Source organism: Pinus tabuliformis, chromosome 2_1 (assembly GCF_031772625.1).
Source record: "Pinus tabuliformis cultivar Carrire ecotype Pingquan chromosome 2_1, CPIR1, whole genome shotgun sequence".
Taxonomy (NCBI): Eukaryota; Viridiplantae; Streptophyta; class Pinopsida; order Pinales; family Pinaceae; genus Pinus; species Pinus tabuliformis.
The window spans coordinates 955,158,839-955,185,697 of NC_142299.1; positions in this window are offsets into that span (position 1 = coordinate 955,158,839).

A 26,859-nucleotide genomic window follows, 5' to 3' on the forward strand; every position below is an offset into this window, starting at 1 on the left:
ATGGAGCCAGTGTGGGACTCTGATATAAATAGGACTGTAGATTTTTTTACCGTTTTGGAACCGCCAACATTTAGGGGATCTCCCCAATATGAAGTCCCAACTAGATGTAGGTTTTAACCTTGTACAGAAATTACCTGCATACGAATTCTAAAACACAGAAAAATAAACAATGCGAGAGCATAACACATAAAACACATATACATAAAGATTTTCCCACTGGATCCCAAAACTGGGACTACCAGCTTGATTTTTCATTATTTTCCTTTCAATGTTACAATACATATTTATACATGCCGAAGCATTCAATACCATGGACCGAAAACCATAGGTAGGTTCGCCCAACCTAATATAGGGTCCAAAAAAAAATTTCCCAGGGTGCTACCCCAGAGCCCGTAGAGGGGGGCTACCCGCCCACTCAAACCCCCTTGTGACCCCCCTGCTACGTAATTGGCGCAACGAAGGGGGGGCTCCGCCCCCCCTCTAACCCCCCGGTCCACTACGTAGGTTAGTCGTGGAAATAATATAACACAACCCAACATTCTCCCACTTGTTGTTTTCTTTCTACAGGGGGCCACAAGAGAGCTTACTAATTTTTCCAGCCCTGAAACGCCCATTGTTTCTCTACACCAGGAGAACTTCTCAGACCTCACAAATTTTGTCAATGCATTTACAATATTCTTTAAAGTGTCCACCTTTACCAACAACACCTTTTTGTCTTCTATCATATCCCTCACAAAGTGATACTAAACATCAATGTGCTTTGTCTTTGAATGATATGCAGGGTTCTTTTCCAAGAAAATTGCACTTTGGCTCTCACAGTCTATCCTTATAGTTCCTTGTACTAACCCCATACTTGAACACAATCTATGCAACCAAACTACTTCTTTGCTTGCATGAGTGGCTGCCATGTATTCTACCTCTGTAGTTGATAGTGCCAGTACAGATTGTTTCTTACTCATCCAACTGATTGCATCTCAAAATAGGTTAAACACATACCCACTTGTAGATATTCTCTGATCGAGATCTCCAACCCAGTCTTCATCAACAAAGCCATGAATATCCAACACTCTATCCAATCCCGGTCTTCTTTGGTAGCATAAACCATAATCACTAGTGCCACGCAAATACCTGAAAACCCGCTTTACTACTATCTAATGCTCCTTTCCTAGTTTTGACATAAACCTACTCAATACTCCCATTGCATGTGCAATGTCTGGTCTAGTACAGACCATTGCATACATCTGGATACCTTCTTTCTCGAACTGATCTTCTCACACCCGGAGTTTGTGGCTCTTCATCTTCTAATTCCTTCTCTTTTGTATATTATGATTCTTCCTCCTTTAGCTCAAAATCTATCTTCTCAGGTTCCTTTGGTTGGACTTCATGTTTAATAACATCTTTCACCTCTCTGAACACCACATCTCGGTTGTACACAACCTTCCTTGTTGTTGGGTTCCAAAGCTTATAACCCTTTAAACCATCCTTATACCCAATAAAGATGCACTTTTCAAATTTACTATCCATATTGGTTTGTTTCTCCTTTGGAACATGTACATATGCATCACATCCAAATACCCTCAGATGTGAAAGAGAGGGTTTCTTACCAGTCCATACCTCTTATGGAGTTTTATCCTCCAACGCTGATGAAGGTGATCTATTGAATAGGTAACATGTTGTCTCCACCGCCTCTGCCTAGAATTCTTATCCTAACCCGGCACCACTAAGCATGCTTCTTGCCCTTTCCATCAACGTCTTGTTCATTCTTTCTGCAACTCCATTTTGTTGAGGTGTATATGGAGTAGTCTTCTGCCATGTTATACCACACTTCTTACATAATTCTTCAAATTCCTTACTACAAAACTCTCCTCCGTCATTTGTCCTCAACACCTTTATCTTCTTCTCTATCTGGTTTTCCACCAGAGCCTTAAATTCTTTGAACCTGTCAAAGACTTCAGATTTCTTCTTAAGGAAATGTATCCATGTATTCCTTGAGAATTCATCTATAAATGATACATAGTACACAGACTTACCCAATGATGGAACCATCACAAGTCCAAACACATCACTGTGCACAAGCTCTAATATATGTTTCGCCCTCTTACCACCAGAGGGGAAACTCACCCAATTCTGCTTCCCATATACACAATTTTCACAAAAATAAAAATCCAGAGAGCTATTACTCATACCTTCTACCATACCTTTACCATGAAGTATTCAAAGGCCCTTCTCTCCAATATGTCCAAGCCTTTGATGCCACAACATGGTCTTCTCTCCAGAGATAACTAAATTTTCTTCTCCACTTTCAGGAACCACAAAACTATTGCACCCATCAACAATATTGCTACCTTGCAGCTTGTACAGAGTTCCAGTCTAAACTCCCCGCATCAATACAATTTCTCCCCAAACCATCTTGCAGGTATCCTTCTCAAACACTGTTTTTACACCTGCATCATCCAGCTTGCTTATAGAAATTAGATTTCTGGCTAATGCAGGAATATGCAGAACACTCGGAAGTGTTCTAACCCTTCCACCTTGCAACTTCAACTTTACTTTTCCGCAACCAACAATTCTAGCCTTCCTATCATCCCCTAAGAAAACAACACCACCATCCTATTTATCATACTCGCAAAACCACTCTCTATGGGGAGTGAAGTGAAAGGATGCGCTTGAGTTAATCAACCATGCCTCGTGATCTACATGTGTACTTAAAGAAGCCAAGTACACATCCCCACCTTCATTTAAGGTGGTTTTCACCTCTACAGAAGCAACATCATCAGATCCCTTTCCTTTATCAGGAGCTTTAGATTTACAGTCCCTTTTGTAGTGCCCTTCCTTTCCGTATTTCCAGCACACCACCTTTACAAGTTTTCCTGGAGATTTAGATCTCCCTCTAGATTTAGATCTCCCACTCAATGACTTATTTTTGTTTCTATTCTAGGACCATCCTCATACAAACAAGGCATCCTTCTCATCTCCTCCATTAGCAAGGATTAGACTATTTCATCAAACTGCAAGGCAGTTGCATTGCTACCTATTGCAATAACCAGACTATCCCACGAATCTGGTAGAGAACACAAGAAACTAATGCACTTATCTTCATCTGAAATTTTAATATCAACAGACACTAACTGACTTACCACAGTACTAAATGCATTCAGATGCTCTGTCACTGAGTCTCCATCTTTCATCCTCAGGTTATACAGCTTTTTCCACAAGAACAATTTATTCACCAGAGACGTAGACTGGTACAAAGTCCCTAACTTGTCCCATAATGCCTATGCCTCTAATACATTTAGCAATACTGAATCTGAGACACACAATCATATTGTTCTCTTTGCCTTCCAATCCAACTTCTTCCATTCTTCATTGGACACTCCCGTTGGTTTAGTACCTGGATCTACCGTGATCCATTGATCTTTATCCACCAACAAATCCTCCATCTTGAGTTTCCACAACTCAAAACTCTGACCATTAAATTTCTCAATCTCTATCTTTCCACTACTCGCCATCTTCTTTCACCACCAGAATCGATCCTACAGATCTCCCACTGAACAGGGTCTACCACAGGCCCGAGCGAAACCCCTCAGCAACAAATGCGTCCCCTTGAAGCCAAAACAACTCTAATACCAAATGTAGGTTTTAACCCCGTACAGAAATTACCTGCATACGAATTCTAAAACACAAAAAAATAAACAATGTGAGAGCATAATACATAAAACACATATACACAAAGATTTTCCCAGTGGATCCCAAAATCAGGACTACCAGCGTGATTTTTCATTATTTTCCTTTCAATGTTAAAACACATATTTATACGTGCCAAAGCATCCAATACCATGGACTGAAAACCATAGGTAGGTTCACCCAACCTAATATAGGGTCCGAAAAAAAAAAAAATCTCAAGGCGCTACCCCGAACCTCGTAGGGGGCTACTCGCCCCCTCAAACCCCCCTGTGACCCCCCACTATGCAATCGGTGCAATGAAGGGGGGACTCCACCCCCCCTCTAACCCCCCGATTCACTATGTAGGTTAGTTGTGGAAAGAATATAACACAACCCAACACCAGACCTCAAATCATTTGGATTAGGAGTCCCAGCAGTGGGTGGTAGTATAATTCCTTGACAATGGTAGCGCGCAAAGGTAAGTATGATAACTTTGGGTGAGAGAAAGTGTGTAACCCTACGGAGAGTCAAGTCCAATGCGTGAAGGTTCTAACACATGGATGGGAAAAGGAAGTGCACCCCTTAGAATCCTGTAATAGTACGCAGCTTGAAAGGAACACATGAGTGAAATGACATCACAAGCTAAAATGCAGAATAGTCCACAAATTAAAGTGATGAGTTAATCCAACAACACGCATTCAACAAGATTCGTACAAATGCATACAAAGTAGTTCATAAGCATATGTGTAAGTTAAATAACATACATTGCTAAAGCAACCAAAATAGTCCAACTACATTAACAACATATGCATGAAAGTGTGTTGGCTCTGATATTATTATTATAAGTGAAAGTTCCATCCATACATACACCATTGATGACCACTAGCCCCAATAGTGGAACATTACAGTCAAGAACACCTTCTCCTCCAAAGAAGTATACTCGCTCTACGCTATGGAGAATCCAAGGCTCTTCACAATACTCCCAATCCTTTTCTAAGCCTAAGCCTAGCCAAAAGCTTGGCTCCCAAAAGCATGTTTTATGAGTTATGAGGTTCTATTTATAACAAAGGGTGGGGTGACCCTTGAAATTCCCCTTTGTGACTCTTTGACTACCCTCATGACTCTTCAACTTCCTTACAAGTAACTCATTACACAACATGATGACCTTTCACATTCCACTAATAACACTTGGAATTTCACTTACAACATATTTAACAATAATATTACATTTTCCACATGTACCCCTATAAGACAAAATAGGCTGGAGATAGCCTAACAAGAAAAAACACTATAATTCCAAAGTTTGGGGAAATATTAACTTGGCAACCTCCACCTGGTGTTTCTCGGCCACATATTGATGCCAAGCATGGTATTAATGATGGTGTCCCAAAACTGTTTGATGGTGTCTTTCTGAAAGCGTACTCTTGCCTCCATGGCATCCAGGTATATGGTCTTGGAACCTGTATCCAAGTCGTTCTAAATCATGCGCAGCATGGTGTTGACCTTAACAAGGCCACCAATGTAATTTTGCATTTTGTGTGCGTTCAACTCCAAGTCTTCCCTGGTGGCCTCTCGTCTTAGATGCTCCATGTAATCATCAATCTCTAGCTATACTCGGTTCTTAGTTTTAGCATCGATGATGGAACCAATTGATGGGATCATGTGCTTTCTCACCATGACATCCAAACTATTGTACAACCACACATATGAGGCATGTATGATGCTGATGAATAGGGCAAGTTGCTCATAGTTCTGGATCAACATTCGAACCTTTGCCTTCTCCATCTTTTCCTATGGCTTCATCTTCTTTACTAAGTCAAGTGGGGCCCTTTGTACAACATTGTCCACTCTTGTACTTGGGTGATGGAAACATGTATGTTCATGAGAGTTTTAACAACTTCTTTGCTCCGTTGTTGTAGGCCATGCACATGGAACACTACTTTATGCACGGTGAAAAATTCATCATAAATATTCTACATGGTACACTCAAGTGTTGATATTTTAATGAGTATCGCTTTCCTCATCTCCCCCATTGTGGAAATTTCATTCTACTCTGATGCTCAAATTTGTTCTACCTCTTGCCATCCATCCTGCAAGTTATTTTCCAGTTGTTCATTCTCGACCGTCAAGTACTTAACATTTGAGATTGCTCCTGTAGAATTTGAGCTAGCTTCAGCAAGGGAAGTTGGATGCTTCGTGGTGTCTGACACTATCACCCTTTCCTTTATGAATGCAAGTGATGTGTGATCATCTGGAAAGTGCTTCCTCCACGCCTGTACAATCTTCTTCTGCAACTTGCCAAATGATATATTGTACACATCCATGACTGCATCATCATCAAGGAGAATAATATCTCCATGCTTGTTTAGGATGGGTTCTAAGTTCCATGGAAAATTTTAGGGGCTAACAGTGGGCTAATTTTCCATGATTTTTCCACAAAAAAGATTCGATGACGATTCGAGATCGGAGTGATTTGCTTAGTGAGATTATGGATTTTCCTTGGTTCTAACAGTAGAAGTGGTGGACACTGAGAGATGACCATTGGTGCTCTCAAAATAAGGTCAGTGTCTTGATTTTGTGGCTCCTGTTCCAACTCCATGTTTGTCACTTCAATCAGTTGCTCAATCTGTTGAGCGAGCTCCAAATCCTGCATTTGTTCACCCTCTTCCTCAGTTTTTGGTTGTTTTATCTCATCAACATGTATTGGTGTTGTTTGCTCTGTCATTGCGCCTTGCCTTTTTTCCTCTTCCTCCTTTTGATTCTTTTCTCTTTCTCTCCTCCTCTGCTCTTGTTCTTCCTTCAACTTCTTCTTCGTCTCCTACGGCCTCTTATTTTCTCTCTTCCTTCGCTCTGCTATCTTCCTTCGTTGCTCCCCCTTTTCTTCCACTACCAAATTTTCCTTCTCCAAGATAGGATTTACCTTCATCTTGCAGCTTTTCTCTGCCTCTAGATTCTCGAAAATCTTCCTCTTTCCCTTTTCCTGCACTAGATTTTTGCCTATTGTTGTTGTTGTTGTTGCTTCCTGGGCTACTGTTGTCTGCAGAGAAACTTTCCAAGTTATTTCTATACTGACTTGCTCATGGAGTTTAGAGGGATTATAACAGTACCTCCAAGGGTCCTCCTTTGGCCAATGACATGCCCCGTGGATCCATGGAAAGTACACTTTCACATAGTGGTCCTTGCAAATACCGTGGGGATCATACGAATTAAAGTCTCTGGTCCGAACTCAAATTTCACTATCTCCTTAGCCTTAGCATCTGCATCTTTCAAGCTCTTAATATCATATAATCTTATCCACAAAGGAAGAGCGAGACATGGTGCTTTTTTCTTCCTATATAGTCTTGCTGACAACCCTGTAGAGAGGTGATATGAAACTTCTTGCATGATCAACTTGTCATTTTCGTACCTTGGTAGAACATGTGGAGGCTTCTCTCCACCAAACACTATGATGAAGGTGCCACCTAGTGAGGCATACCAATCTGCAATGTTTACTATTGCCTCCATTGCTTCTTGGGACATGCAAGGTGGATCCTTCTCAAAGATAAGCTTGTACAACGGGATGATAAAATGGTTAGTTGGCCTTTTCATCACTCCTCAATAGCTACAGTCAGAAAGAAACTTGCAATAGATGTTGACAGTAAACTCTTTTGGTTTCCATGTGTTTCCGGGAAAACTAGTATTCCTAAAGAATGCTAGCCCTCTAGGTTTGGCAGCTACCCTAGAAACAACATTTTAAAGCAATCCAATGATTTCTTATATGTGTAACAGATAGGATAAAGATAATGGAACCAACCTGGAACTTCCACTTAATCCCTTGCTTGATCTCTCTCCCCTTTGACAGATCCTGCAACTCCTCCTCGTACTTAACACGCTTGGAGACTACCTGCACAAGTATAGCAACAAAGAACCATCAAAGCATTGTGATCTATTACAACATAAACATTACAGAATCAGATATATAATGAACAAATGATAACATTCACAATTGCACAATCATATGGAAGAAAACTTGAAGAACTTTATTAATAGAAAGGAGAATTACAACCCAGTTGTCTGATCCAGCATCATCCTCCCAGCTTCAATCCTTCTTCACCTCATGAAATAGCAAGATCACACCAACAATACAATGCACTTTCCTCAATTACAAACTATCAGCACTTCCTTGCAATTCACAATATTCCAACCTCTAGATCTCTTAGATGAGGATCCATTTATAGATGTGTGCAAGGGTGTGAGTCATCCATGGGGTTTGATTAGTGTCATTCCACTTGTTACAATTGACTCCATAAGAGAAGGGATAACAGATGGTTTTAGATCCCTTATTCATCCTTGGGAAAATTCAGAGAGGCAAGTGGCACAGGAGAAGTTTCTAGAAGATTCCATGAGCAACCACCTAGCAAACTGTCTTGGAAATTTGTCCATCCTCACCCATCGCACCCTATAGAAGGCCTAAATAGTATGAATTGCACCCTGGTAGTGTACCACTCAGTATGCATCGCACTTTGCCAGTGGAGCTGTCAGTATGGTTCAATTTAGGCAATTTCTGGATGGTTTCTCAGATGGAACTTTTGGGGAATGATGTATTCAGATGACTATGTTCCTTTAGGGTATGAAACAACTCTTTTAGGGTTTGATGAGCCCTAATACATCGACATATAATTTTGGGGTTGATGTGCCCAAATATGTCTATAACAGTTGCCCCCTAAAGTATGAAGTTGTAAATATTGATGTCGGGTGAAATGCTTTATCATGAGGATCCGAAGTTTCGAACTAGAAGGTGACCTGCATAAGTTACAATACAATACATCATCATAATATAATTTTCATGATCTAGCTGAGGGAGGCATTCCCATGCTCAGCTTTATAAATTCATTTCATGTACATAGATCAGATAGTCATCTGCAGATACAAACTGGTGATTCTTCAGATATAGAGTCATCATCCATGGTTAGGATGACCATCTGTGGAGAGCGTTTGTACATTTGATGTCTTTATATCCCTAAATATATCACAGCCTGGATGGATGAAACTAGATCTGGGGTCTTCAAACTCGTTTGATCTTCAATCGATGTACAAGTCAATCCATGTGAAGAGATGTTCTAAAGTCGAACATGGAAATACATTGCCTGATTACTAGCCAATGATGTGAGTTGTTAACAGACGCGAGAGGGATCACCAATAATGATAATAATCCTTAAGGTACTACAGTACAATTCACGTGGTGTGAATATATGATCCGATGTCAAACACCACGCAAAATCTTTCGGTCGAAGGCCATTGATGTCAACCTATCGCCGGAAGTGAGAAGCTTGCCATTAATGTATGCAAGCTTCAAAGCACTGAAAGGGGTGTTTCTGAGTCAACTTCTTGGATAATCAGCTGATGTCGACAAGAAGCGACTCGTCGTAGGAGGGCCTGGATGTATCCCACATCTATGGCATGAAATGAAGCAAATGATTTCTGGAGGTGAAAATGAACTGACGACACAAGGTTCAGGAATGGTGGTCATGAAAAAATGAAGGTTGTAGGTATTGCAGTGGATGAGACATTAACTGGATTGTGGTTTCTCAACTGAATGACTTCTCTTGAACATTTCGGTGACACTGAGATGAATTGGTAGTGTTAACCCCAAAAGATGGATGGTATGAAAGACCAATGGTGAGATGACCGGTGAACGGAATAACCCAACCCGAATCAATAATGGTGATGAAGTGAAAGTGTGACTTGCTACCATAAATTCTTCAAGTTTCTTCCCTTTTTCCCTAGTCATTGCTGACCAGTACCTCTTTATTTTTGTCAAGCTTGAGGAGGATAACATATGCTTGTTCTATAATTCACCCTCCAGGCAAACCTGTCACTATTTGATGTTTTAACGAGTCTAGCAATAGTGAAACTTGGTCTCATCTAGAATGGACAAGTTTGTAGCTATTTTTTTAACGAGTTTAATGACAAGGATAACTCAGTCCTTTTCATGTTTAGAGAGTTTGAAAAGGGACGAAAAGAAAAATCCATAAGTTCTTTTCGTAAAATAATCCCTCAAGTCCAAAAAAGGATAAAATAATATAGGAGGGATGACATTTCCAATCACTTTAACGAGTTGGAAAGGACAAGAGCTCGACGATCTTTTCATATTTAACGAGTCTGAAAAGGGTTTAAGGAAGACTCTATCTTGAGGAACGAGTGGTGTCTAGGGTAGCAACTGGTTCCGGTGATTTTGGAACTTCTCAAAACATGTTGATTTCTGTGAAGAGGCTGGCTAATAAGACCACTCATTGCAATTTTTCCTCAAAAAGGGTAAAACAACCAAGTGGAAGCGTATGGTCGGCCAAAGGGATGGTGGTGATGGGATGTACACAACCAAGGCTCAAAAGGTTGACAGAATGGCAATCACAAGGGTTAAAGTTTGAAAATGGGCTCATTTTTAGACAAGCTTGAACCATGGGGGACTATGCTTGGATTCAATTTCATTATAAGAAGAAATTTTGGCGAAAATCACATTCAGAAAATCATTGTCGACGCGTTTCGAACCAACCAGTGTGGTTCATCGTCAGGACAAGTTGAAAAATCATATCTATCTTTGCCAATTAAATACTTTGAGCAGAGCTTCCAACGGCTAACTAGGACAACGTCTAAATTTGACTAGGGACCAAGGTCAAACAAATCAGTTATAAAATAAAAAGTAAACAAGGGACCTATATATAAATTATATGAATAAATTAAATAGGTAGTTTCATAAATCGTTAAAAGAATTAACTAGATAAATAGAAAATATAAATATTAGTATATAACTATTAAAATTAAATTATTTAATTAATTATTTATTATTATTATCATATATATATATATATATATGATAATAATAATATATATTATTATATATATATATATATATATATATATATATATATATATATATTATATTATTATTATCATATATATATATATATATATATATATATATATATATTATATATTATTATTATCATATATATATATATATATATATATTTAGGAGGTTAAGATTAAAGGTAGTTGAAAAAATAATAATAATAATATTTAGATAAAAATAAAATAAATAAATAAATAAAAATAATAGTAATAAAAAATATACCCGAAGGAATAAAATACTTTAAAAAAAAGAGCAAGAAAGAAAGAATTAAATCAAACCTTCATTCTTTCTTTCTTTCTTTTTTTTTTTTTTTTTTTTTTTTTAAGGTAGTTTATTCCTTCGGGTATATTTTTTATTATTTTTATTTATTATTTATTTTTTTATTTTATTTTTTTATTTTTTTTATATGAATATTATTTTTTTTATTTTTTATTTTTTTATTTTTTTTCAACTACCTTTAATCTTAACCTCCTAAAAAATATATATATATATAAACGATAATAATAAAAAAAAAAAAATATATATATATATATATATATATATATATATATGATAATAATAATAATTAATTAATTAAATAATTTAATTTTAATAGTTATATACTAATATTTATGTTTTCTACTTATCTAGTTAATTCTTTTAACGATTTATCCTATTAATTTATTCATATAATTTATATATATGTCCCTTGTTTACTTTTTATTTAATTTATAATTGATTTGTTTGACTTTGGTCCCTAGTCAAATTTAGACGTTGTCCTAGTTAGCCGTTGGAAGCTCTGCTCAAAGTATTTAATTGGCAAAGATAGATCTGATTTTTCAACTTGTCCTGACGATGAACCACACTGGTTGGTTCGAAACACGTCGACAATGATTTTCTAAATGTGATTTTCGCCAAAATTTCTTCTTATAATTGTTATGGATCACAGAAGCCTCAATTCAACAATTCAATTTCATGTTTACACAAGCTTGAAACGAGCAAACTATGCTTGGATTCAGTTTCATTTTTACATAAGCTCGAAATGAAGAAACTATGCTTGAATTCAGTAAAAATTTTACGCAAGCTCGAAACGACAAAACTATGCTTGAATTCAGGTTCATTTTTACACAAGCTTGAAGCGAAAAACTATGCTTGAAGTCAGTTTCATTTTTACACAAGCTCGAGATGACAAAACTATGCTTGGAGTCAATTTCATTTTTACACAAGCTCAAAACAAAACTATGCTTGGATTCAGTTTCATTTTTATACAAGCTCGAAACGAAAAACTATGCTTGAATTCAATTTCATTTTTACACAAGCTCGAAACAAAAACTATGTTTGAATTAGTTTGCATGCCCCCAGCATGATGAAAAGGAAAGTCTCTTGTAACCAGATGGAAATCACTACGGTGAAGCAGGATGTTTATCCAACACCTATTTGGCTTCGGGAAGTGTAATAGATGGACTTTCATTAGATAATGCATTCAAAGCAATGGTTTCTTGTTTTCCCCCTTACTGAATTGGCTTCTTCTTCTTCTCCTTTCCTTTCTTCTTCTTCTTAGCCACCTGGTTATTAGTATCACTACTTTCACCAAGCGAAGATGAAGAAGGGGAGGGAGAAACAAAAGAGGAAGAAGGTGAAGGGTTAACTTCAGGATCAACTGGACGTTGATTTTGTTCAGTTAAAGGGGTACTCGATTGTGGAGGAACCACGACATTTTGAACTAGAGAGGTTGAAAACAGCCATACTGGCAAGCCAATGGTAAGTCCCGGAAGGGATAATGTAGCCATATAAGGAGCACCAATATTTCCGAAAGAAGGAAAAGGACTAGGATTCCCCTCAAAAGGGATTCCTTGATCAGTGGACTCCGGATTTGTCTCCATATATCTTAACCTAAGATAAACTAAGGAACAGTGATGTTATTCCAAATTCAAATAATTTTAATGATGCTTGGACACAACTTTGCTTTTTCAGTTTTTAGGAGTCGAGAAAAAGCTAAAGATGACTCTAGTCTCCTTCGATTTTTAATGAGCCTGAAAGGACAAGTGCTCAGATGGACCTTTTCTTTTAAAGAGTCGAAAAGGAACGAAAGTGACTACTCTGGAAAATCTAGATAGAGGGATTATTAAACCAATCGCAAAACTGCAATATACACCTTGGTGATAAATTAAAGAGAAATTACCAAGGACTTATGTACGACAGTCAATCTTTCTGAATGTTGTGTTCAGTGCATTGCAATTAATAAGGTGGCAGACTCAGTTTCCTATGGATAAAGGCTTTAAGCCTATTATGGTCTCCCAATATATACGCAACGGTACGGGGAGCACAAATTCGTGCTACACTTGTCGTATGAAGGAGGAAGAATCACCCAACCTTCAATGAAAGTGATATCCACTAGTTTTAATGATGCCAGAACACATCTCTAGCCTAGACCTCTAGATATGTTGTGTTAAATTCCAAAGCATTGTTAGATTCATTGAAATTCATTTTAAATTTGATTTTGTTTAGAGTTTGCCTTTCAATGTTTCACCGCGTGATGATGATCTAAAATTCCTAAGATGCATTCTATAATGATAAACAATCTTTGTTTATTTGAGCAATGAAAATCCTAGCTACTAGGGAAAGAAAATAACAGTGCTTTTAAGCAAAGAGCAAAGAGCACACACTAGTGCATTTCCCTAAATCATCTTTTCGCACACAAATCAAAAAAATGCTAAATGCAAATGCATGTGTTTTTTTCCGTTCTCCTTAATGTGAAAAATGCCAAAAAGGAAAACTAAATGCACCAACGATCTGAAATATTTCACTCAAAATGACATTTTTGACAATTTCTTCTTCAAAAGAGAAAGCAAGACTCAACGACACTTTTCAATTTTGAATAAAAATGCTTTCGACACTTTGAATATAAAAAAATCAAACAAAATCCATGAATAAAATTTTAATCGATTATTGAAAGAAGGAAAAATTCACAACACTTCTCTTTTCGATACAAAACGACAATTACGACACTTTTGTATCAAAGCGACAAATCGATTTAAACAAATTTTCGACAACGTATTGTAAATGATGAACAAATACACAACAACATTCACTAATCCTAATGTAATTGAGGCTGATCTAAGTGATGCATGTAAGCTTCAGTAAAGAGGCATTGTTCATATGCATCAAAACAACCAAACAAAACTGAAAATAAGGTCAAAAACCCTTAATTTCTAGAATGGAAAAGAGTTCAGTCAATCATCGCACCTAGGCTTCACAGAAACAGAGATGCATCGCACTTACTACACTCGAGAGGTGCGATGCATACTGAGTTATAGTGGAAGACAGTACGATGGTCCAAGGAGCACAACTGAAATGGGTTTTGGCTTAGATGTGCATGTGTTTTCAATGAGTTAGGTTGGGTTTTGATGAACAATGAGGAGCAAAGTATGTTGGAATGTTTTGAGAGGTTACTGAGCTACCAAAAGGGCATCTAGATGTGATTGTAAGTCAAATGTTTAATTCATAAACTAAACCAGAGATTGACTAAAGTATCATTCATCTACTATGCAATTGCAGAGCAAGAGCAGTTCGAAGGCTACCTGGCTGACTTCAGACTCTGTCTATAGTTCATAAAACAAACAACAAACAACAAACAAACATCTATTCATTCCCTAGTGGAGTCGCCAATTTATTTCTAGGAAAACTAGTATTCCTAAATAATGCTAACCCTCTAGGTTTGGCAGCTACCCTAGAAACAACAGTTTAAAGCAATCCAATGATTTCTTCTATGTGTAACAGATAAGAGAAAGACAATGGAACCAACCTGGAACTTCCGCTTAATCCCTTGCTTGATCTCTCTCTCCTTTGACAGATCCTGCAACTCCTCCCCATACTTAACACGCTTGGAGAGTACCTTCATAAGTACAGCAACAAAGAACCATCAAAGCATCATGATCTATTACAACATAAACATTACATAATCAGATATATAATGAACAAATCATAGCATTCACAAATGATAACATTCACAATTGCACGATCATATGGAAGAAAACTTGAAGAAATTTATCAATAGAAAGGAGAATTACAACCCAGTTGTCTGATCCAGCATCATCCTCCCAGCTTCAATCCTTCTTCACCTCGTGAAATAGCAAGATCACACCAACAATACAATGCTCTTTCCTCAATTACAAACTATTAGCACTTCCTTGCAATTCACAATATTCCAACCTCTAGATCTCTTAGATGAGGGATCCATTTATAGATGTGTGCAAGGGTGTGAGTCATCCATGGGGTTTGATTAGTGTCATTCCACTTGTTACAGTTGATTCCATAAGAGAAGGGATAACATATGGTTTTGGATCCCTTATTCATCCTCGAGTGAATTCAAAGAGGCAAGTGGCACAAGAGAAGTTTCTAGAAGATTCCATGAGAAATCACCTAGCAAACGGTCTTGGACATTTGTCCATCCTCGCCCATCACACCCTATAGAAGGCCTAAACAGTACGCATCACACCCTAGCAGTGTACCAATCAGTATGCATCACAATTTGTCAGTGGAGCTGTCAGTATGGTTCAATTTAGGCAATTTCTGGATGGTTTCTCAGATGGAACTTTTGGGAAATGATGTATTCAGATGACTATGTTCCTTTAGGGTATGAAACAACTCTTTTAGGGGTTGATGAGACCTAATACATCGAAATATAAGTTTTGGGTTGATGTGCCAAAATATGTCTATAACACCATGTCTAGCTCATGTCAGGGAACTGATGTTGGGAATAGATTCCATCCAGTAAGTATGCCGACATGTAAAAACTTGCTTGCTTATTCTTGGGCGAATTTTGAGCGTTAGCCACATGGATCTTCAATTGATGGGCCAACAAATCTAGCCAGTTCAATGGCTTCCCATCACTCACCAATTGGTCCAATAAGCCTACCCACCCTTCAGGAAAGGTTTTTGTTTTCTCTTGACCATATATTCTGCACGCAAAGATGAGAAAGAATTGATAAGCCTTCCTGAGGGACTTTTTCTTGTAAACATGGGTGGAATAAAAATGTCTCTAGTGTTCACGTAGCTATGGATGGCATAAAAGAGTGAATCCATGAGCTTCACCGACTTGGGTAAATGATACATCTACTGAAATTTATTTGCCCTAAATGTGGAAAGGTCTCTCCCGCTAGCACTGCTCAATTTCATAATTTGTTCATCTATGTGTGAGACAATCCAGTTGACAATTTCCACACATGGGAAGGAGGGGTACTTGCATGAAACCTTGTATAAGCATAACCGTTGGATACTGAGATAAACCTATCAGTCCTCTAAGCCTTCCTTGAGGTTATCTACAAAAGTATCTTTTATATGCTTCCATGTTAGTGGTGTACTCTTCTCAATGAACAGTTGAGTATCTGCATAAATTGGTAGATCAATTGATATCTGCTCAAATTCTTCCCTAGTACTTCTCTTCAAAATTTCCTTTGATGCATATCTCTATGATGCCATGTTAACTGTAATTGCTAGAGAGATTCTCAACAACTATTGTACCTGTGGGACAGAGAGGACACTCATGGAAAGCAAATGTCAGCTTAAAAACCAAAGCAACTTCAAGACAAGATCAAGCAACAATCCAAGCTCATGATGGGAAGGATTGTGCAATTTTGGCTGGCAGAGGTCACTGGCTGAATGTGGGAATTTCACATTGTGCAGTCCTAGCAGCCAGTGGGGAAGCTTGATGACTAGAACTACGCAATGCATAGTTCAGTCTAGGCCAAGTCCGAGAGAGACTACACATTATGCAGTCTCAGTGGCCAAGCTGGGAGGCTAACTCCTAGAACTTCATAGTGTGCAGTTGGAGCCAGCCTAGGGCAAGATCTGTGTTATTCCAGAAGCCAAGGCAGAAGCCTTGAGCTCCCAGATTGCGGACTGCATGCAGTGAAGTGTGAGATCGGGGCAAGGGAACCTAGATCTGCCCAGGAGGAGTGTGAAAAAAAAGCAAATCTAAATGATTATTTGATGATGAGTGTAAATCTAACTAAGTGTTAATGCATGCATGTGAATCAAGTGCAGGAATCAATTAAAACGAAGGAAAATGAATCATGTGAAGAAAGTCGCCACAACGACAACCGTTTGTGCAAAAACGAGAGAACACATGCAAAACTAGGGGAAGGAAATCTAAAACTCGAAACAACACTTATACAAGATAAAAACAAGTTAAAATGCTAGCATTCGTTCAAAGAGACAAGTGAAATGGCACTCTCACAAGCTAAACAACAAAAAGTGACAGAAAAACTGGCAAAAGACTAGAAAAGCAAAACTCACCCAGAAAAAGCGACAATGATCGCACTGAAGTCTCCTTGATCTCCTCGAGAATTTTAGAGCTCCAAGATCAAGTGTGAAAATGCTCTCTAGCAGAGTCGATTAAATAGATTTGGTCAAGTTAAAGTTTATGATGCACATGCCTAAAATCAAGAAAAAGTGACACTTGGTGCAGTTTCTAAAATAACTCAAGTGCCTCCTTCGGGTTGCTAAAATAGATCCATATTTTTTAGGGATGATTTTTTCATTTTCTTCTTTTTTATTTTTTAGGAAAAACTTCCATGCTTTTCTCGGAAATATTGTGCAATTCTGGGAAAGACCAGGCAACTCTCTGGTTCATGCACTGAGAAGTTTATGAGCACAGTGGGTTCTGCATAACTTTTGGGTTGAGTGGCTCTGGGCTACCTCTCATGTTTGTGCAATTTCCCAGCTCAAGGCTAGTTTTCATTTAGTACTGCAAATTTCTTGAGCTCAAGTCTCATTGGAAGTTAGGATTGCGCAATTTCCAAGAGCAAGGCCAGTTGTCTTCAAGAATTGCATAGTTCTCTAAGGCAAGCTCGGACTTGTCAAAGGACCAAGTCAAGAGATCAACTTGTGGGTTATAAAATGAACTAAGTGAGAAAACACAAGACAAGATGAAAAGAATAAGTCTCAATTAAGGCACAAGTACCTGGATCAGTGAAATATGAGTTGTTGTGGTTGAGAAGGATGGCTCCAAAATTGAAGCATAGGAGAAAATTTTGGACGGTGGTTGTAGCCGCTACAACATTGGCGACACACTGGTAGAACTCTAGCTCTCTGTATGGACCTTGTTTCATACAAAGTGAGTCTAACTCTTCTAAAGTATTGTTAAATCCTTAGATCATCATCTCTTTATCAGTAGCACACATGCCAAGCCAAGTCAAACTGAGTTGTTTCGATTGGGGATGATGGGTATATAAATGCACAAGTAAAATAGATTGTCAGAGTTTTAGTTTCATCTCTAGTGTTGCTCCGCTTCCAACATGCCTGGATAGTACCCCGGCGAAGTCACTTCATGATCACAAGCATTGCTTCGTTGCCAGCGATTTTGGATAGTACCCCAGCCAATTTAGTTTCTTCACCTCTTTGCGCAGGAAGTCTTTCTCTTATCTCATTGTTTATTTTATTTTTTTCATTTTTTTCATTTTTAAATGAACTGTGCATAGGCACTTATTTATTTCATGAGGCGGAAGAGGGATCTCGACTTATTGAGAGCAGAAGAGGTTGTCCCTTTAGAGAAGGATATTTATATATACCTCTAACATACTTGTTCAGGTTTTCCCCCTCACCTTACTCTACACGACTAAGTTGATAATGGTTAACCAAATATAGAAAATTGATTATAGTAGGTGGTACTTGTTTCTGGGAAAACTAGTGTCTTTTCGAGCGACTAGCCCTCTAAGTTTGGCAACTACCCTAGAAACAACAGTTTAAATCAATTCAACGATTTCTTCTGTGTAATAGATAAGAGAAAGATAATGGGACCAACCTAGAACTTCTACCTAATCCTTTGCTTGATTTCTCTCCCCCTTGACAGAGCTTGCAACTCCTCCCCATACTTATCTCGCTTGGAGAGTACCTGTAGAAACACAGTAACAAAGAACCGTCAAAGAATCTTGATCTATTACAACATACACATTACAGAATCATATATATAATGAACATATAATAGCATTCACAAATGATAACATTCACAATTGCACAATCATATGGAAGAAAACTTGAAGAACTTTATTAAATAGAAGGGAGAATTACAACCCAGTTGTCTGATCCAGCATCAAGCCCTCTTCACCTCATGAAATAGCAAGATCACCCCAACAATACAATGTTCTTTCCTCATTTACAAACTATCAGCACTTCCTTGCAATTCACAACATTCCAGCCTTTGGATCTCTTAGATGAGGGATCCATTTATAGATGTGTGCAAGGGTGTGAGTCATCTCTGGGGTTTTGATTAGTGTCATTCCACTTGTTACAATTGGTTCCACAAGAGAAGAGATAACTGAAGAGATCCCTTACTCATTCTTGGGCGAATTCAGAGAGGCAAGTGTCATAGGAGAAGTTTCTAGAAGATTCCATGAGCAACCACTTAGCAAACTGTCTCGGACATTTGTCCATCCTCGCCCATCGCACCCTACAGAAGACCTAATCAGTATGCATCACACCTAAGCAGTGTACCACTCAGTATGCATCGCACCTGAGCAGTGTACCACTCAGTATGCATCGCACCTGAGTAGTGTACCACTCAGTATGCATCGCACCTGGCCAGTGTAGCAGTCAATATGGTTCAGTTTAGGCCATTTCTGGATGGTTTCTCAAGTGAAACTTTTGGGGAATGATGTAATTAGATGACTAAGCTCTTTTAGGGTATGAAACAACTCTTTTAGGGTTTGATGAGACCTAGTTTATCGACATATAAGTTTTGGGGTTGAGGTGCCCAAATATGTCTATAACAGTTGCCCCCTAAAGCATGAAGTTGTAAATCTTGATGTCAGGTGAAATGCTTTATCATGAGGATCTGAGGTTTCGAAACTAGAAGGTGACCTGCATAAGTTACAATACAATGCATTATCATATAATTTTCATGATATAGCTGAGGAGGGCATTCCCATGCTCAGCTTTATAAATTCATTTCATGTACATAGATTAGATAGTCATCGGCAGATGTAGACTGGTGATTCTTCAGATGTAGAGTCATCATCCTTGGTTCAGATGACCATCTGTGCAACATCTTTGTACATTTGATGTTTTTATATCCCTGAAAATATTGCAGCCTGGATGGATGAAACTAGATCCGGGGTCTTCAAACTCATTCAATCTTCGCTCGATGTACAAGTCAATCCATGTGAAGAGATGTTCTGAAGTCGAACATGGAAAGACATCGCCTGATTACTAGCCAATAATGTGAGTTGTTAGCATATGTGAGAGGAATCGCCGATAATGATGATGACCCTCAAGGTACTACAGTACAATTCACGTGGTGTGAATATATGATCTGATGTCGAACACCACGCAAAATCTTTCGGTCGAAGGCCATTGATGTCAACTTGTCGTCGGAAGTGACAAACTTGCCATTGAGGCATGCAAGCTTCAAAGCACTGAAAGGGGTGTTTCTAAGTCAACTTCTTGGATAATGAGTTGATGTTGACAAGAAGTGACTCGTCGTAGGATGTCCTTAATGTATCCCACATCTACGACACGAAACGAAGCAAGTGATTTCTGGAGGTGAAAACGATCTAATGACACAAGGTTCAGGAATGGCGGTCATGAAAAATGAAGGTTGGAGGTATTTCAGTGGATGAGACATTAAATAGATTGTGGTTTCTTGACTGAATGACTTCTCTTGAACATGTCGATGACACTGCGTTAACCCCAAAAGATGGATGGTGTAAAAGACCAATGGTGAGATGACCGGTGAATGGAATAACCCAGCCCAACTCAATAATGGTGATGAAGTAGAAGTGTCATGTTCAAGAGCGACCTGCTACCATATATTTCTTCAAGTTTTTTCCCTTTTTCCCCAATCATTGCTGACCAGTACCTCTTTATTTTTGTCAAGCTTGAGGAGGATAACATATGGTTGTTCTATAATTTGCCCTTCAAGCAAACCTGTCGCTATGTTTTAACAATTCTAGCAACAGTGAAATTCGTTCTTGTCTAGAATGGACAAGTTTGTCGCTATTGTTTTAACTAGTTTAATGACAAGGATAAATCGTTCCTTTTCATGTTTAGAGAGTTTGAAAAGGGACGAAAATAAAACTCTGGAAGTTCTTTTTCTTAGAATAATCCCTTAGGTCCGAAAAATATTAAAATAATACAAAAGCGATGACTTTTCCGATCACTTTAACGAGCTGAAAAAGACAAGCCCTCGAACTTTTTCGTGGGATAATCCCTCAAGTCTGAAAAAGATTAAAATCATACAGGAGGGATGACACTTCCGATCACTTTAACGAGCTGGAAGGTCAATTGATCGACAATCTTTTCATATTTAACAAGTCTAAAAAGGGTTTAAAGGAGACTCAATTTTGAGGAATGAGTGGTTTCTAGGGTAGCAACTGGTTCTAGGTAAGCTTGGAACTTCTCAAAATATGGTGATTTATGTGAAGAGGTTGGCTAACAAGACCACTCATCGCAACTGTTCCTCAAAAAGGGTAAACAACCAAGTGGAAGCGTATGATCAGCCAAAAGAATGGAGGTGATGAGAGGTACACAACCAAGGCTCAAAAGGCTGATAGAATGGCAATCACAAAGGTTAATTACCTGAAGGTGGGTTCATTTTTTAACGAGCTTGAACCATGGGGGAACTATGATCGGAGGGTTCATTTTTACACTAGCTAGAAACAACAAAACTAAAAAGCTAGAAACGACAAACTAAAAATTGAAAATGAAAATTGAAAAAGGAAATGAAAATTTTGCATGCCCCCAGCATGATGAAAAGGAGAGTCTCCAATAGCCATATGGAAACTTATTGAGGTTAGGTAGGATGGTTTCATCCAGAAGACAAAACACTTCCTTGGCTTCGTCCACAAAATAGACAAAGCTGAATGGTGTGTCAAACCAATCACATAACCTAAAGGGAAACGTATCTTTTCGACTAGGTTCATCCACAGAATAGACAAGGGTGCATGCCCCCTAAGCTTCATTACATTCACTAGACTACTCGTGGCAATCAGGTGGATGGAATGAAGGTTCAAGAGATACAACTGATGTAAAAGTACAATTTAGAGATGTTGATTGACTTGGAGCTATGCTTGAACCGGGAAATTAAAGCTGGTCAATGGTGACAATTTTTCCTTCATACAGGAAACACATCACTCAAAAGAGTATTGAAACAATAGCCACCATGTCATAAACATAGTCACGTCCAAGGAGTAGATTGTAATCTAACGGTCGTGGGACTACCATCACGTTCAGTTGAATGGTTTTCCCTCCCAAAGTGATCGGTAACTTAGGAAGGATCCCTAATGGTCGACTGGTTCCTTTGTTAAAGCCTAACAGATTCTGTGCAGGCATAAGCGATGGTGAACCAAGCGCTTTTCAAGCAGTTGAGGAAAGGATACTCACTGATGTCCCTTCATCTAGAATAGTGCCAGACACGATCATTTTACGAACTTGTACTATGATCTAGAAAGGTACATGATAAGGAAGGCGGGATCTTGCTAGTCGATTTCAATCAAAGGAAGCAACTAGACTACTTGGAGGAGGTACCGAATAAATGGGAAAATTAACCTCTTGAGTTACGATAACCGGAGGATTTTCCTCCTATTGTGAAGGAATGGGTGGATTGCCCCCAAATTCATCAAACTCTGAAGTAACAAAAACAATTTGAACAGTATCGTTCTCACTCTCTTCGAGAAGGGTATGAGTATCTGAAGGTGAACTTGGGTCAACTGTCACTTTGACCTGTTGACTTTGGTCAGGTATAGACTCATAAGATTCACTTTCAGAGAGAGTGGTTTCAACCGACGGTTGATTTAAGTCAGTCAGTTTTTCAACTAGTAATGGACTTGGGGAGAGTTTCCTGTAGCCAGATGGAAGTTGTTGCGACGATGCAGGATGGTTATCCAACACTCTTTTGGCTTCATCCAAAAAAGGACAAAGGTGAAGGGTATGGTTCCCTTCACATAACTTACATGGAAATCTAATGTTTCTCATCTGTTCATGAACTTTACTATCACTAGTTGAAGGTGTGTTATCAACATGATCTCCAGAAGTTGATGACACAGGATGGTGCGAACGGGGAGACCATTCTCTCAAAATCTGAGGAAAGTAAGGACAGTCTTGAGAAAAATGTTCACCTATACAAATTATGCATGGAAATTTGGTTTTGGAAAGTTTAATGTGCGGATTTTCACCAGTTGATGCATCCAAAGCAATGGTTGCTTGGTTGCCCCCTTGCTAAATTAACTTCTTCTTCTTCTCCTTCCCTTTCTTCTTCTTCTCAGCCACTCAGTTACTAGTATCACTATTTTCACCAAGCGAAGAGGAAGAAGGGGAGGGAGAAACAAACGAAGAAGAAGGTGAAGGGTCAACTTTCGTATCAACTGGAGCTCGATTCGATTGCAGAGGAATCACGGCATTTTGAACCACAAAGGTTGAGAACAGCCATACTGGCAGACCAATGGTAAGTCTCGGAAGGGACAATGTGGCCATATGAGGAGCACCAATATTTCCCCAAGAAGTAAAAGGACTAGGATTCCCTTCAAAATGGATTCCTTGATTGGTGGACTCCATATATCTCAACCTAAGATCGACTAAGGAATAGGGATGTTATTCTGAATTCAATTAATTTTAATGACGCTTTGACACAACTTTTCTTTTTTAGTTTTTAAGAGTCGAGAAAAAGCTAAAGATGACTCTAGTCTCCTTCGATTTTTAATGAGCCTAAAGTGACAAGTGCTCAGATGGACCTTTTCTTTTAAAGAGTCGAAAAGGAACGAAAGTGACTACTCTGGAAAATCTAGACAGAGGGATTACCAAACCAATTGCAAAACTGCAATATACACCTTGGTGATAAATTAAAGAGAAATTACCAAGGACTTATGTACGGTAGTCAATCTTCCCGAATGTTGTGTTCAGTGCATTGCGATCAATAAGGCGGCAGACTCAGCTTCCTATGGATAAAGGATATAAGCCTATTGTGGTCTCCCAATATATATACGATGGTACGGGAAGCATAAGTCCGTGCTAGCACTTGTTGTATCAAAGAGGAGGAATCACCCAACCTTCAATGAAAACGATAGTTACTAGTTTTTACGACGCCGAAACACGTCTCTAGCCTAGACCTCTAGATATGTTACGTTAAGTTCCAAAGCGTTGTTAAGTTCATTGAAATTTATTTTAAAGTTGATCTTGTTTAAAGTTTTCCTTTCAATGGTTCACCGTGTGATGATGATTTGAAATTCCTAAAATGCAATCTACAATGATAAACAATCTTTGTTTATTTTGATCAATGAAAATCTTAGCTACTAGGGAAAGAAGATTACAATTATTTCAAACAAAGAGAAAAAAACACACACTAGTGCATTTTCCTAAATCATTTTTCGCACACCAACTAAAGATGCAAGATGAAAATGCATGTATTTGTTTTCATTCTCCTTAATGTGAAAAATACCAAAAAGGAAAACTAAATGCAGAAAAGATCTGAAATATTTCTTTCAAAGCGACATTTTCGACAATTTCTTCTTCAAAAGAGAAAGGAAGACTAAATGACACTTTTCAATTTTGAATAAAAAAAAATTCTTTCGACACTTCGAATATAAACAAATCAAATCAAATACATGAAGAAAAGTTCAATCGACTATCAAGGGAAGGAAGAATTCACGACACTTCTCTTTTCGACACAAAACGACAGTTACAACACTTTTTGTACCAAGTGACAGATCGATTTAAACAACTTTTCACCAAAGGATTGTAAAGGATGAACAAATACAAAAAACATTCACTAATCCTAATTAATGGAGGCTGATCTATGTGATGGAAGTAGGCTTCAGTAAGGAGGCACTGTTCATAAGCGGAAAAACAACTAAACAAAACTGAAAACAAGGACAAAAACCCCAAATTTCTAGAATGGAAATAGGTTTAGTTAGTCATCGCACCTGGGCCTCACATAAATAGGGATGCATCGCACTTTACACACTCGGGAGGTGCGATGCATACTGGTTTACAGTGACAGACAATGTGATGGGCCAGGGAGCGCAACTGAAGTGGGTTTTGGCTCAGATGTGCAACTGTTTTCAGTGAGTTAAGCTAAGCTATGATGGATAGTAAAGAGAAAAGTATAGAGGAATGTCTTGAGAGGTTACTGAGCTGCCAAAAGGGCATCTTGAATGCTTGTAAGTCAAATGTTTAATTCATAAACTAAACTAGAGATTGACTAAAGCAGCATTCATCTACTATGCAATTGTATAGCAAGAGCAGTTCGAAGGCTACCTGGATGACTTCAGGCTCTTTTTATAGTTTATAAAACAAACAATAACAACAAATGAACATCTATTCAGTCCCCAGCGAAGTCGCAAATTTGTTTCTGGGAAAACTAGTGTCTTTTCAAGCGACTAGCCCTCTAGGTTTGGCAGCTACCCTAGAAACAACAGTTTAAAGCAATTCAACGATTTCTTCTATGTGTAATGGATAAGAGAAAGATAATGGGACCAACCTGGAACTTCCGCCTAATCCTTTGCTTGATCTCTCTCTCCCCCTTGACAGAGCTTGCAACTCCTCCCCGTACTTATCCCGCTTGGAGAGTACCTGTAGAAACACAGTAACAAAGAACCATCAAAGCATCTTGATCTATTACAACATACACATTACAGAATCAGATATATAATGAACATATAATAGCATTCACAAATGATAACATTCACAATTGCACAATCATATGGAAGAAAAATTGAAGAACTTTATTAAATAGAAGGGAGAATTACAACCTAGTTGTCTGATCCAACATCATCCTCCCAGCATCAAGCCCTCTTCACCTCATGAAATAGCAAGATCACCCCAACAACACAATGTTCTTTCCTCAATTACAAACTATCAGCACTTCCTTGCAATTCACAACATTTCAGCCTTTGGATCTCTTAGATGAGGGATCCATTTATAGATGTGTGCAAGGGTGTGAGTCATCTCTGGGGTTTTGATTAGTGTCATTCCACTTGTTACAATTGGTTCCACAAGAGAAGAGATAACTGAAGTTTAGATCCCTTACTCATCCTTGGGCGAATTCATAGAGGCAAGTGTAATAGAAGAAGTTTCTAAAAATTCCATGAGCAACCACTTAGTAAATTGTCTCGAACATTTGTCTATCCTCGCCCATCGCACCCTACAGAAGGCTTAATCAGTATGCATCGCACCTGAGTAGTGTACCACTCAGTATGCATAGCACCTGGCCAGTGTAGCAGTCAGTATGGTTCAGTTTAGGCCATTTCTGGATGGTTTCTCAAGTGGAACTTTTGGGGAATGATGTAATCAGATGACTAAGCTCTTTTAGGGTATGAAACAAATCTTTTAGGGGTTGATGAGCCTTAGTTTATCGACATATAAGTTTTGGGGTTGAAGTTCCCAAATATGTCTATAACAATACTAGTTAAGAGTGCAAGCCTCGTGATTTCACCATGACTCTCTCTGAAAGGAACGTATTTTCCATCAAGGTGTCATCGACTAGAAGAAATGAAAGATTCACATAAAGAGAGGGAATAGATAGATAACCAAGTGTTGATAGTAGTACAAGTTCCTCATGGATTTCACCCTGCTCATTTGAGAATCCAAACATGGTTTCATGCAGGTGCAAAAGTAAACAAACAAAGGAAAGAAGAAATACAAAGAAAAACAAAGTAAGAAAATTAGGAAATGGTAAGAAAATCGTAACCTAAACAAAACATAGGCCAACTCATGTAAACTAAAACTTCCAATGCAGCCATCGGTGCATTAGTTGGCCCATGAAGGCGAGAGCATAATTGACAAGAAAGATATGCAAGCAAACCAACAGACAAGAAAGATAAAACAATGTAAACCAATACATTTGAAGCTTGAATGCATCCACAAAAAAAAAAAAATGAAACCACATGAAAGGCATTTTGCGGATGTATCATGGTGTCCTAGCACATTGCACGTGGAAGACAAGCATGTACACACCTTCAAAATCGAAAAACGAGCAAACATAAAGAAAGAAGAAAGCTTCCATTTTGCAACATGCTTGCTACATATGACTCCTCCAATGCAAGAGCAATAGGATCTGTGATTCCGGTGAAGGATGCAAAAATTGTGAAATAGATTTATTTTCAATGTGAACAATAGAGTGATGAGGAGCCTAGAAAGACTTAACAAATTTTTTATTAGGAGTGGAATGAACCTCAAGGCTATGATAACCTGACATAATTATTAGTTTGGGCTAAAGTACCTTGACAACTTGAGGAGTTTCCAGTTCATCAGAATATGGGTCATTAAATATCAATGGCTTAGAAAGATCAACAGCAGACAAATGATAATCATGATCATATGAATGGATAAAAAGATCA